Source organism: Physella acuta, unplaced genomic scaffold, assembly GCF_028476545.2.
Source record: "Physella acuta isolate Inbredline_101_S28 unplaced genomic scaffold, ASM2847654v3 ptg001338l, whole genome shotgun sequence".
In the NCBI taxonomy this organism is placed as follows: domain Eukaryota; kingdom Metazoa; phylum Mollusca; class Gastropoda; family Physidae; genus Physella; species Physella acuta.
In genome coordinates this window covers 230107-245749 of record NW_026732853.1, presented here as the reverse complement: position 1 = coordinate 245749, position 15643 = coordinate 230107, and the positions used below count along the sequence as shown (strand labels likewise).

General features: G+C 40.7%; 1 protein-coding gene across 1 annotated transcript in view; it reads right to left on the bottom strand.

The window, feature by feature from the left end:
* LOC131958587 (G-protein coupled receptor 183) overlaps window positions 1-8825 on the bottom strand; it is an 89464-nt gene extending 80639 nt beyond the window's left edge. The window contains exon 1 of the mRNA XM_059323689.1: window positions 8625-8825. The gene's annotated coding sequence lies outside the window, so the exon portion shown is untranslated. The remainder of the gene's footprint in view (window positions 1-8624) is intronic.
* Between the last annotated feature and the right edge of the window lie 6818 nt (window positions 8826-15643).

Genomic DNA, 15643 nt, shown 5'->3' with positions numbered 1-15643 from the left:
GTGCCGCACCGGGTGACACCCGACATCGCTACGCCACTGCCCTACATAACAACAAAGTGATCAGTCATACTGTAATAACCTGCTACATTCCTCTCTTCAATGCGTCATCCTATAATGTAGTACAATAGAATCCATAACAATAGCTCGGAGGGTGAGTTAAAAAATGGGATTTTCTCCAGGCAAAGAATCGAGTTAAATAAAGTTCGATCACCGTCCAACGACGGATTAAACCTCTTGTTTCACGTGCCAGCCTTAAGTCCGCTGAGATAAACGACATTGGTGAGGTATCTCACTTTCGTATCGGGTAGTTTTTCCCGCTTGGTGTAATGATTAGCACACGATGACGGTGGTGAGGTGTGTCAATGGATGGAATATTGAGCACACGGTGTGTCAATAGATGGAATGTTGAACACACGGTGTGTCAATGGATGAAATGTTGAACGCACGGTGTGTCAATGGATTGAATGCTGAACACAATGGATGTGTCGCCATAATTTTCTTTGGTAGGTGAATATATATCTGGATGTTCTTCTGTATTTAGAGACTATATATATATATATATATATATATATATATATATATATATATATATATATATATATATACATATATATATATATATATAAATAAATAAATAAATAAATTATATATATATATATATATATATATATACACACACACGGCCACATCCACGTCCTACGGCCACACCCACGCACCTAAGGCTTCACCCACGCATCCAGCTTATGGGGATAAATTTCTCCACGAACAATTATTCTCAAAACTCTTTTCTGTGTTACCGTCCTTAGTTTCGACATAAAGCTCAGTTTGAAACGTCAAATTTCACATCCGGCATGCACTAGTCTATTTGGGAAAGCAGAAACATCATACATAAAACTTCATACATAAAAACATCATACATAAAACATTATACATAAAACATCATACATAAAACATCATACATAAAACATCATACATAAAACATCATACATAAAACATCATACATTAAACATCGTACATCAAACATCATAAAACCAACAGCATTGGAAAAATAAGAAGCACAACCAAAAGATATATTTCACGTCTTTAAAAAAAAAATCTTGCTTGTTGGTATAAAAATATAGTGACAACAATGACATTCTTTTAAAAATGTATGAAGTAAAATAACTGGATAAACAGGTTTTTAAAAAAAAAAATGGATTTTTAAATTCTGAGAGCATTCTTTCATCTAGATTGTAGTGACAAACTTAGCCAAAAAAAAAAAAATAGGCTAACTGCTGCTACTAAAGTCCGTTGATTAAATGTGTGACCACCCCCCCCCCCCCCCATTCCCTCGTATATAGTGATATCTTGCGTTAAGTTATTGCAAGATAAAATGTTTGGGGATTTGTTCTGATATCAGAAAACACGTTGAATTATACTGGATCTATGTTAAATGCTACTAGGTCTATGTTGAAGTATGCCTGCACAATAACTAGAAAGTTGGCTGCGGTGCTGTTTGTTTGATTGATCCACACCTCTACAGCCGAACAACAGAGAGCTTATGACCAAATTACCCCCCCCCCCCCCCCACGAACTTTGTATGGTGACACACCTTGGTGGGCCAAAGGCTTGCTGTGCTAAAGGGTGTAAGCAGTGCTTTAATCACAGGCTTGCTGTGCTAAAGGCAGCAACATCAATACCCAGAACGGTTAGTTTCTATTTCACAATGTAAGAAGGAGCTCAGTGGTGTGGTTAGTTCAGACTCGACACCGTTTATGTGTGTCTGGGTGATCGTAATGGTCATAGTGCATCTTTTAGGTCATCTTATATATGACATCTAAACTGCTTGACACTAGACAACTAAACTGCTGAACTGCTAGACAATTAAACTGCTTGACTGCTAGACAACTAAACTGCTGGACTGCTAGACAACTAAACTGCTTGACTGCTAGACAACTAAACTGCTGGACTGCTAGACAACTAAACTGCTGGACTGCTAGACAACCAAACTGCTGGACTGCTAGACAACTAAAACAAAACACTTAGTTCCACTACCTGTAGGAAGTCGGGACAATTTGATTTCATTTCCTGGCATCGATTGGCCAAGGTCCAGTCACTTAACAGATGGTCTTACAGCGGCTCGTGGTCACAACACCTGGCTCTGGTACGTTGGTGTGCTGGCTCTGGTTCATTGTGGCTCGCGTTCATGGTGGTTCTCGTTCATGGTGGCTCTCGTTTATGGTGGCTCTCGTTCCTGACTCTCGTTCATTGTGGCTTTCGTTCATGGTGGCTCTCGTTTATGGTGGCTCTCGTTCCTGACTCTCGTTCATTGTGGCTTTCGTTCATGGTGGCTCTCGTTTATGGTGGCTCTCGTTCCTGACTCTCGTTCATTGTGGCTTTCGTTCATGGTGGCTCTCGTTTATGGTGGCTCTCGTTCATGACTCTCGTTCATGGTGGCTCTCGTTCATGGTGGCTCTCGTTCATGTTGGCTCTCGTTCATGGTGGCTCTCGTTCCTGACTCTCGTTCATTGTGGCTTTCGTTCATGTTGGCTCTCGTTTATGGTGGCTCGCGTTCATGGTGGCTCTCGTTCATGACTCTCGTTCATGGTGGCTCTCGTTCACAAACGCTGATTAAATTGCTATCATTTACATTTCCTTAGCGCAATTTCGATGCCACATATTTACGAAGCAAGTACTGCAACCATTTCATCAAGATTTGCTTGATAGCCACCAGTTTGGTTCGTCTGTAGTTACAACAGTGGTTCTTAACCTGGGTTCGATTGAACCCCAGGGGTTCGATGAATCAGTCTCAGGGGATCGGAGGAGGTCAAGCCACACACCCGACTCATATGATTCACGATCCCATTTTTTTCAATGAGGACAATAGAACCAATAAGAAGGGTTCGGTGAATGCGCATATGAAACTGGTGGGGTTCGGTACCTCCTAAAAGGTTAAGAACCACCGAGTTAGAGTGTTGAGAAGTCGACAACAAGATACGAGAATTTTTAGAAACTTAATGAGAATCTAGTAGGAGAAAAGTAAAACAAAGATAGGCCCTGGGTAACGAGATGTTGGGATACCTCTGGATAATGAGATATGGAGAGGCCGCTGGATAATGAGATATGGAGAGACCTCTGGATAACAAGACTCCGCTCATTTCCAATGTAGATTCCAGTTTATAAGCCATTTTAAATAAAATACTTAAAAAAAACTTTTTAAAAAACCACGTTTTTCTTGTGGACTAAAAAGTAGAAAATAACTATTTACATACATTTGATGACAAAAAACGTGGGTACGTTCACCATCAAATTTCCCGACCCATCTGCCCGACCCACGTTTTTTGTCATCAAATGTATGTAAATAGTTATTTTCTACTTTTTAGTCCACAAGAAAAACGTGGTTTTTTAAAAAGTTTTTTTTAAGTATTTTATTTTCTCCTTTTTAGTCCGTTGCTACACATGAAAAACGTGGTTTTTAAAAAAGTTTTTTATATAGTTTATTTTCTACTTTATCTAATGACTTGATTAAGTATGAATTGACTAAGTGTTTATAAATACACGGACTAAAAAAATCTTGAGCGACCAGGATTCGAACCTGGGTTGTCGCGGCCACAACGAGAAGTACTAACCACTATACGATCACGGCCAGCGCGCTCACATCGATTGGGGCCGAAGTAACTGTGTCGATAAGCCTCCAGTCTTGTCGGTATCTTTAGAAATCATGTCCTCAATTTTATGGTCCTTGGGGCGTAATTAAATTAAGCTAATTACGGTCTCTAATTGCTAGTTTTTATGATTGCATCTGAAATTGTTAGGCGAAAGTAGCATGCATGCCAAATTTCAGGTCTATAGAGCAATCAGAAGTGGGCTAATTTTCGATGTCAATTTTAACAACAAACACACGCGAAGCTGAGTTAATAAAAACGTGTTAAAATGTAGCATCTTGGTTAAATCTATTTTTAGAACTGCATAGACAAGGCAAAGCATGGGGTTAGCGGCGAGAATGGGTTTAAACGTGTGGTGGTAATGGTGAGCTGGTGTAATAGGACACCATGGTGTCACTAACTGGCTGTGTAGGATGTCACCATCCTACTACTAATGGTGTTATTCTCACCACCTCTCAGCTGTCGGGATGTGTTCAATAACTGTTGGAGTACAACCAATACGTTAGCTATGTCTATTCACAAATTTAAACTGAAAAACATGTCTATTCACACGTTTAACCTGTGACAACAGCACTGTCTATTCACACGTTTAACATGTGACAACAGCTCTGTCTATTCACACGTTTAACCTGTGACAAAATCTCTGTCTATTCACACGTTTAACCTGTGACAACAGCTCTGTCTATTCACACGTTTAACCTGTGACAACAGCTCTGTCTACTCACACGTTTAAACTGTGACAACAGCTCTGTCTACTCACACGTTTAAACTGTGACAACAGCTCTGTCTATTCACACATTTAACCTATGACAACAGCTCTGTCTATTCACACGTTTAACCTGTGACAACAGTTCTGTCTATTCACACGTTTAACCTGTGACAACAGCTCTGTCTACTCACACGTTTAAACTGTGACAACAGCACTGTCTATTCACACATTTAACCTGTGACAACAGCTCTGTCTGTTCACCCGTTTAACCTGTGACAACAGTTCTGTCTATTCACACGTTTAACCTGTGACAACAGCTCTGTCTACTCACACGTTTAAACTGTGACAACAGCTCTGTCTATTCACACATTTAACCTATGACAACAGCTCTGTCTATTCACACGTTTAACCTGTGACAACAGTTCTGTCTATTCACACGTTTAACCTGTGACAACAGCTCTGTCTATTCACACATTTAACCTGTGACAACAGCACTGTCTATTCACACGTTTAACCTGTGACAACAGTTCTGTCTGTCCACACGTTTAACCTGTGACAACAGCTCTGTCTACTCACACGTTTAAACTGTGACAACAGCTCTGTCTATTCACACATTTAACCTATGACAACAGCTCTGTCTATTCACACGTTTAACCTGTGACAACAGTTCTGTCTATTCACACGTTTAACCTGTGACAACAGCTCTGTCTACTCACACGTTTAAACTGTGACAACAGCACTGTCTATTCACACATTTAACCTGTGACAACAGCTCTGTCTGTTCACCCGTTTAACCTGTGACAACAGCACTGTCTATTCACACGTTTAACCTGTGACAACAGTTCTGTCTGTCCACACGTTTAACCTGTGACAACAGCTCTGTCTATTCACACGTTTAACCTGTGACAACAGCTCTGTCTACTCACACGTTTAAACTGTGACAACAGCTCTGTCTATTCACACATTTAACCTATGACAACAGCACTGTCTATTCACACGTTTAACCTGTGACAACAGCACTGTCTATTCACACGTTTAACATGTGACAACAGCTCTGTCTATTCACACGTTTAAACTGTGTGCACAGCCGCTGGTGACGTAGAACACACAAACACCCAGTACGAGGGCGAAGATCTGCCCGAGTCACGACTCAGCTAAACCCAATACCCAGTCTGTTGACCCAGGCGTCCCTGCACACTTTTTCTCAAACCACGAAACCCAACACATATTTCTATTTTTAACTCACCCCCCCCCTTTCCATAACGTCCCCTATCACCCCCTCACCCTGTATTGTATATGACTGCTTATGTTGCAGAAAAAATGTAATTGGTATTCACGCTTGACATCGATCTATATGTAGGTAACTAATAGCTTTAGCTGGTCTAACAACTTGACTTAGCCAGGCTCACTACTAGCTTTAGCTAGACTAACTACTAGATTTAACCAGGCCCAACTGTTAGATTTAACCAGGCTAACTACAAGATTTAGCTTGGCATACTCACCCAAACCCCCTTAAAGCCAGTATATTGTAGTCAAAAACACGCTGCATCTCAAGGCTTTCTTTAATTATTCACGGAATATTTTTTTCACGTGACAATAATCTAGACTTGTGACAGCGAGACTAAGTCGTGATGGGTCGGGCGTTAGATGTTGACAGTTGTACACATACACACACACACACACGGGCAAACAAACACACACGCACACACAAACACACACTTGGACAAACACACACACACTTGGACAAACACACACACACACACGGATAAACACAAGCAAACACATACGCACACGCACAAGCACACACACACGCACAAACACACACACACAGTTAAGCAGCAGTTCTTGACATCCCCCTACCCCCACCCTTCATCTTTTGTAGCTCAATTTACGTTCGTCTCACGAAGAACATGTAGGATCAAGTTCTAGAACTCCCAAAACACCGACCCAGCCCCCCCCCCCACCCATTGCTCAACTTTACTCCGTAGCTCTCCAATAAAAAGAGATTTCGTGCGAGATTCAAACCGTACTCAACTTTTTAAGTTTAATTGGATGGGGGATTTTTTTCTTGAGGTCAGCGTAATACCCTGGCGGGGCTGGGGCATGAAGGGTAGGGGGTGGGGATAAAAAAGCTAACTCCCATGTCATTAGGAAGTTTCCAAAGACTAGTACAGGCGTCTGGTACTGAGATATGTAAAGTCGTAAGGGAGAGAGGAAGGGGACATTTGCATTCTGCTCGCCCAGGGGGCAATTAGGGGGCTACTCATGAAGTTTATAGTCGCTGTACGCATGGGGTTAAAGGTTAAATAGCCGTAATCAAGGGGTTAAAGGTTAGATGTACTCATGGGGTTAAAGGTTAAAGAGATGTATTCAATAGTTTTAAAGTTAAATAGATATACTCATAGGGTTAAAGGTTACTTGTACTTGTGAAGTTAAAGGTTAAGTAGATTTATTAAAGGTTAAAATAGCCGTACCCAAGTAGTTATAGTTTAAAAATATGTACTTAAGACAAGTCTAATAGCCGTACACAATGAGTTAAGGGTTAAATAACAGCACTCAGTTCCAATAAACAACGGCCTATAGCTTTATTACACGTGCAGCTAAGAGTGAGTGCGTTAAACAGTTGTACTACACAACAATCGAGAGTGTTTAACAGTTAAACTATCTGACAGACTATGTTTAACAGTTAAACCCCAAAAGAGTCTAGAAGGTTTACCATGGAATTCAAGAAACGAGATTTAGCGAGATTTCCTACTTCAAGAAACGGGATTTAGCGAGATGTCGTACTTCAACAAACGGGATTTAGCGAGATGTCCAGCTTATGGTCTTATGGTGGCAGGAGATTTAAACCAGCCAATGGCCAGGCGTGTTTGGGACGCCATTAACTGGCGACCAAACAGTTTCTATAAATAGCAGTGTCTAGGAAGAAGAACGTCCATGACAGACAGACATGGACACGTTAGACAGACAGACCGACAGACAAATGGGTGGATTGGCGAAAGGACAGACCGACATACCGAAGGACACACACATAGACGGACAGACATGGGCACGTTAGACAGACGGACCGACAGACAAATGGGTGGATTGACGAAAGGATAGACCGAAATACCGAAGGACACACACATAGACGGACAGACATGGGCACGTTAGACAGACGGACCGACAGACAAATGGGTGGATTGACGAAAGGATAGACCGAAATACCGAAGGACACACACATAGACGGACAGACATGGGCACGTTAGACAGACGGACCGACAGACAAATGGGTGGATTGACGAAAGAACAGACCGACATACCGAAGGACACACACATGGACATACGGATAGAGAGACGGACTGAATGATGTACGGACATACATACAGACGAACAAACATACGACGGACATACCGACGTCCAAATGGACAAGTCAAAAATGTGAACGTCAAAATGTCATTACTGTACACAAGTCGGGCATTTGATTGAATTGAGATAGAGATAATTCGTTGCATTAGCAAATAGATTTTACTAGCTTTGACCACAAACCGACCGACAAACGAAAAAATGAACCCGACATCGTGATGAAAGTAAAAGGTTTAAATATAAATAGTATGAAATCGCTCATTAAAAATTCCAAGAAAGAAAGCCGTCCCCTCCGATTACATTTAGCAGCACTGTATTATTTAAGACATATATCGAACTAGACACTTTTAATTTAGTCACCGACACATTCAATTTAGCTATCACCTCAAACAGCTCTTAGACAAATGTATAGCTCTTAATGTAGGCGATTGAAATACTCCCAACTATAACAGTGTAGCTATCAGACCAGCTGTTCACTAACGAGATAAACACACAATATTATTGCAACAAGGTTCACTTGGTAGCAAAGTGGCAGGGTGGTCAGTAGTAAGTGCCCTCGGGATCTAGAGTTCGAATCCACGCTTTATCTTTTACAAACATATTTCAGTGTGTTGAAATGGAAGAATATTTATATCTAAAATGCCAACAACACATGCCATCATTAATCTTTATAACATGGTGCTATGGAGCAAAGATAACCTTTTTATTTTGCTAAAAAAAAATTCGCGAAATTAGAATTCCCCTTCTCTCAGCGAAAGTTGTTTATATCTGTCTATTCATTTATTTTGGTCAAATGTATAAAGTCGTAGGGCTTACTTACATCAGATTATAATTATCTTAAAATGATTATAAGTTATCCTAGCTCCCTAAAACACAGAATGTTTATAAAAAGACGGATCACGTGTGTAAACAAACTTAAAACCTACCTGTTTGTCACTTCTACTTGTAAACAAATAACACGAGTTTACCGAATTAGACCACCTGACTTTTCCTTTACTTTACTGTGCTTGTAATTGAACTAGCTAGACCGTTGTATGCCAGTGACCACAATGGCTACTAAAGAAATCCCATGCCTCTGTTGTGTGTGGATAGCCCGCTACAACCCGCCGTTCAAATCGCTCATTTATTTGGTGAATGACACCTCGATAAGACGGTACGTAACTCCTTCTCTCGGGTGTTCGCAAGTTATCGCGCTTGGCCTACGTCACCAGCCGCGCGTTCCTAGCTGAGTTGATAGCGAGGCTGCCCGCCAGCAGGAGACTCACAGCGACGTCACAGGTTCTCAAGGTCACAAACCGGCGACGTCACATGGTTCTCAAGGTCACAAACCGGCGACAAAAGGCCAGAATCTTTGACTTTTTCAAATACCCCGCCCCTCACCTCGACTTGACTTTCCTTTATAATTCAATCAGACTTTAAGATCCTGAGGCCATCTTCAGTACTCCACCCCCTCCCCCCTCCTAACGCCTAAAGTACTGGGTCATACTTCACATCCCCAGTACAGAAAGTGGAGCTACAAGAAGTCATAGACCAAGTCAGATATCATAGTTTTTAAAACCTTCCCAAAGTATCTTATACAATTGGATACTGAAGCCTAAAATCTCAATCAACTGTAGTAACATCTTTGTACGACTACACTCATGGACCGAATGTTTGTATGACTACACTCATAGACCGAATGTTTGTATGACTACACTCATAGACCGAATGTTTGTATGACTACACTCATAGACCGCATGTTTGTAGGACTACACTCATGGACCGAATGTTTGTAGGACTACACTTATAGACCGAATGTTTGTATGACTACACTCATAGACCGAATGTTTGTAGGACTACACTCATAGACCGAATGTTTGTAGGACTACACTCATGGACCGAATGTTTGTAGGACTACACTCATGGACCGAATGTTTGTAGGACTACACTCATGGACCGAATGTTTGTAGGACTACACTCATGGACCGAATGTTTGTAGGACTACACTCATAGACCGAATGTTTGTAGGACTACACTCATGGACCGAATGTTTGTAGGACTACACTCATAGATCGAATGTTTGTAGGACTACACTCATCCACCGAATGTTTGTACGACTACACTCATAGACCGAATGTTTGTAGGACTACACTTATAGACCGAATGTTTGTAGGATTTCACTCATGGACCGAATGTTTGTATGACTACACTTATAGACCGAATGTTTGTAGGACTACACTCATGGACCGAATATTTGTAGGACTACACTCATCCACCGAATGTTTGTACGACTACACTCATGGACCGAATGTTTGTAGGACTACACTCATAGACCGAATGTTTGTAGGACTACACTCATAGACCGAATGTTTGTAGGACTACACTCATAGACCGAATGTTTGTATGACTACACTCATGGACCGAATGTTTGTAGGACTACACTCATGGACCGAATGTTTGTAGGACTACACTCATAGACCGAATGTTTGTAGGACTACACTTATAGATCGAATGTTTGTATGACTACACTTATAGACCGAATGTTTGTATGACTACACTCATAGACCGAATGTTTGTAGGACTACACTCATAGACCGAATGTTTGTAGGACTACACTCATAGACCGAATGTTTGTAGGACTACACTCATGGACCAAATGTTTGTAGAACTACACTCATGGACCGAATGTTTGTAGGACTACACTCATGGACCGAATGTTTGTACGACTACACTCATGGACCGAATGTTTGTAGGACTACACTCATGGACTGAATGTTTGTAGGACTACACTCATGGACCGAATGTTTGTAGGACTACACTCATGGACCGAATGTTTGTAGGACTCCACTCATAGACCGAATGTTTGTAGGACTACACTCATAGACCGAATGTTTGTAGGACTCCACTCATAGACCGAATGTTTGTACGACTACACTCATAGACCGAATGTTTGTAGGACTACACTCATAGACCGAATGTTTGTAGGACTACACTCATAGACCGAATGTTTGTAGGACTACACTCATAGACCGAATGTTTGTAGGACTACACTCATAGACCGAATGTTTGTAGGACTACACTCATAGACCGAATGTTTGTAGGACTACACTTATGGACTGAATGTTTGTAGGACTACACTTATAGACCGAATGTTTGTTGGACTACACTCATAGACCGAATGTTTGTAGGACTACACTCATAGACCGAATGTTTGTAGGACTACACTCATGGACCGAATGTTTGTAGGACTACACTCATAGACCGAATGTTTGTAGGACTACACTCATGGACCGAATGTTTGTAGGACTACACTCATAGACCGAATGTTTGTAGGACTACACTCATAGACCGAATGTTTGTAGGACTACACTCATAGACCGAATGTTTGTATGACTACACTTATAGACCGAATGTATGTAGGACTACACTTATAGACCGAATGTTTGTAGGACTACACTCATCCACCGAATGTTTGTACGACTACACTCATCGACCAAATGTTTGTACGACTACACTCATAGACCGAATGTTTGTAGTACTACACACATGGACCGAATGTTTGTAGGACTACACTCATGGACCGAATGTTTGTAGGACTACACTCATAGACCGAATGTTTGTAGGACTACACTCATGGACCGAATGTTTGTAGGACTACACTCATAGACCGAATGTTTGTAGGACTACACTCATAGACCGAATGTTTGTATGACTACACTTATAGACCGAATGTATGTAGGACTACACTTATAGACCGAATGTTTGTAGGAATACACTCATGGATCGAATGTTCGTACGACTACACTCATGGACCGAATATTTGTAGGACTACACTCATAAACCGAATGTATGTAGGACTACACTTATAGACCGAATGTTTGTAGGACTACACTCATCCACCGAATGTTTGTACGACTACACTCATAGACCGAATGTTTGTAGGACTACACTCATAGACCGAATGTTTGTAGGACTACACTCATAGACCGAATGTTTGTAGGACTACACTCATAGACCGAATGTTTGTATGACTACACTCATGGATCGAATGTTTGTAGGACTACACTCATAGACCGAATGTTTGTAGGACTACACTCATAGACCGAATGTTTGTAGGACTACACTCATGGACCGAATGTTTGTAGGACTACACTCATAGACCGAATGTTTGTATGACTACACTTATAGACCGAATGTATGTAGGACTACACTTATAGACCGAATGTTTGTATGACTACACTTATAGACCGAATGTTTGTAGGACTACACTCATCCACCGAATGTTTGTATGACTACACTTATAGATCGAATGTTTGTAGGACTACACTCATAGACCGAATGTTTGTATGACTACACTTATAGATCGAATGTTTGTAGGACTACACTCATGGACCGAATGTTTGTAGGACTACACTCATAGACCGAATGTTTGTATGACTACACTTATAGATCGAATGTTTGTAGGACTACACTCATAGACCGAATGTTTGTAGGACTACACTCATAGACCAAATGTTTGTATGACTACACTTATAGATCGAATGTTTGTAGGACGACACTCATAGACCGAATGTTTGTAGGACTACACTCATAGACCGAATGTTTGTAGGACTACACTCATAGACCGAATGTTTGTATGACTACACTTAGAGATCGAATGTTTGTAGGACTACACTCATGGACCGAATGTTTGTAGGACTACACTCATAGACCGAATGTTTGTACGACTACACTCATAGACCGAATGTTTGTATGACTCCACTCATGGACTAGATGTTTGTAGGACTACACTCATAGACCGAATGTTTGTAGGACTACACTCATAGACCGAATGTTTGTATGACTACACTTATAGATCGAATGTTTGTAGGACTACACTCATGGACCGAATGTTTGTAGGACTACACTCATAGACCGAATGTTTGTATGACTACACTTATAGATCGAATGTTTGTAGGACTACACTCATAGACCGAATGTTTGTAGGACTACACTCATAGACCGAATGTTTGTATGACTACACTTATAGATCGAATGTTTGTAGGACGACACTCATAGACCGAATGTTTGTAGGACTACACTCATAGACCGAATGTTTGTAGGACTACACTCATAGACCGAATGTTTGTATGACTACACTTAGAGATCGAATGTTTGTAGGACTACACTCATGGACCGAATGTTTGTAGGACTACACTCATAGACCGAATGTTTGTACGACTACACTCATAGACCGAATGTTTGTATGACTCCACTCATGGACTAGATGTTTGTAGGACTACACTCATAGACCGAATGTTTGTAGGACTACACTCATAGACCGAATGTTTGTATGACTACACTTATAGATCGAATGTTTGTAGGACTACACTCATAGACCGAATGTTTGTAGGACTACACTCATAGACCGAATGTTTGTAGGACTACACTCATAGACCGAATGTATGTAGGACTACACTCATGGACCGAATGTTTGTACGACTACACTCATAGACCGAATGTTTGTAAGACTACACTTATAGACCGAATGTTTGTAGGACTACACTCATCCACCGAATGTTTGTACGACTACACTCATCGACCAAATGTTTGTACGACTACACTTATAGATCGAATGTTTGTAGGACTACACTCATAGACCGAATGTTTGTAGGACTACACTCATAGACCGAATGTTTGTAGGACTACACTTATAGACCGAATGTTTGTAGGACTAAACTCATAGACCGAATGTTTGTAGGACTACACTCATAGACCGAATGTTTGTACGACTACACTCATGGACCGAATGTTTGTAGGACTACACTCATAGACCGAATGTTTGTAGGACTACACTCATAGACCGAATGTTTGTAGGACTACACTCATAGACCGAATGTTTGTAGGACTACACTCATAGACCGAATGTTTGTATGACTACACTTATAGATCGAATGTTTGTAGGACTACACTTATGGACCGAATGTTTGTAGGACTACACTCATAGACCGAATGTTTGTAGGACTACACTTATAGATCGAATGTTTGTAGGACTACACTTATGGACCGAATGTTTGTAGGACTACACTCATAGACCGAATGTTTGTAGGACTACACTTATAGATCGAATGTTTGTAGGACTACACTCATAGACCGAATGTTTGTATGACTACACTTATAGACCGAATGTATGTAGGACTACACTTATAGACCGAATGTTTGTAGGACTCCACTCATAGACCGAATGTTTGTAGGACTACACTTATAGACCGAATGTTTGTAGGACTACACTCATCCACCGAATGTTTGTACGACTACACTCATAGACCGAATGTTTGTAGGACTACACTCATGGACCGAATGTTTGTAGGACTACACTCATGGACCGAATGTTTGTAGGACTACACTCATAGACCGAATGTTTGTACGACTACACTCATAGACCGAATGTTTGTATGACTACACTCATAGACCAAATGTTTGTAGGACTATACTCATGGACCGAATGTTTGTATGACTCCACTCATAGACCGAATGTTTGTATGACTCCACTCATAGACCGAATGTTTGTACGACTACACTTATAGACCGAATGTTTGTATGACTCCACTCATAGACCAAATGTTTGTAGGACTATACTCATGGACCAAATGTTTGTATGACTACACTCATCGACCAGAAATGTTTCTATATCACTGTGTAAGTAAGTTTAACAGTCACGATGCTGTCGTCCTATATAATTACACCATCATTTAATACCAGCATCTAAGAGACTTCAGACAGCGGATGGTAAGTCGTGGGTAAACTAGAGGTAATCGACTGGGTAAACCACAAGGGTAATTGCTTGTTCTGTGTAGTCTTGGTATTTTTTAAACGATTATAACGAGGTTGTAGTAAATAAAAATAACTATATAGAGTATATTATAGTAAAATTATATCTTTAATTATGTTATCCTGCGGCATATACCCGTCTTACAAACAAAGAATCAATAGCAGATTTTACAAATTCAAGAAGCATTGTTGTCGCAACACTCGTATCGTGACCGAGTTTGTTTAAAATAAATTTAATAACATTATGATGTCATGTTTTCAACAATGAAACCACAAAAATACAAAACAATGCTTGGCTATTTTTGGCTATTACCGTAGTAATCTTCCAATTCTTAAACTTTGTTTGACACTTATTTAATGTATAGGCTCTGGGCTTTATGGTTGTGTCAGACCCTAGTCTATGTATGTGCTGTCGCTATGTTTGTTAGACCTTAGTCCATGTATGTGCTGTCGCTATGTTTGTTAGACCTTAGTCCATGTATGTGCTGTCGCTATGTTTGTTAGACCTTAGTCCATGTATGTGCTGTCGCTATGTCTGTTAGACCTTAGTCTATGTATGTGCTGTCGCTATGTTTGTTAGACCTTAGTCTATGTATGTGCTGTCGCTATGTCTGTTAGACCCTAGTCTATGTATGTGCTGTCGCTATGTTTGTTAGGCCCTAGTCCATGTATGTGCTGTGGATATGTCTGTTAGACCCTAGTCTATGTATGTGCTGTCGTTATGTCTGTTAGACCTTAGTCTATATATGTGCTGTCGCTATGCTTGTTAGGCCCTAGTCTATGTATGTGCTGTGTATATGTTGTGTCAGACCCTAGTCTATGTATGTGCTGTCGCTATGTCTGTTAGACCTTAGTCTATGTATGTGCTGTCGCTATGTTTGTTAGGCCCTAGTCTATGTATGTGCTGTCGCTATGTCTGTTAGGCCCTGTCCATGTATGTACTATGGATATGTTGTGTCAGGCCCTAATCCATGTACTATGGATATGTTATGTCATACCCTAATCCATGTACTATGGATATGTTGTGTCAGGCCCTAGTCCAAGTGCTATGGATATGTTATGTCAGGCCCAAGTCTATGTATGTGCTATGGATATGTTATATCAGGCCCTAGTCCAAGTGCTATGGATATGTTATGTCAGGCCCAAGTCTATGTAT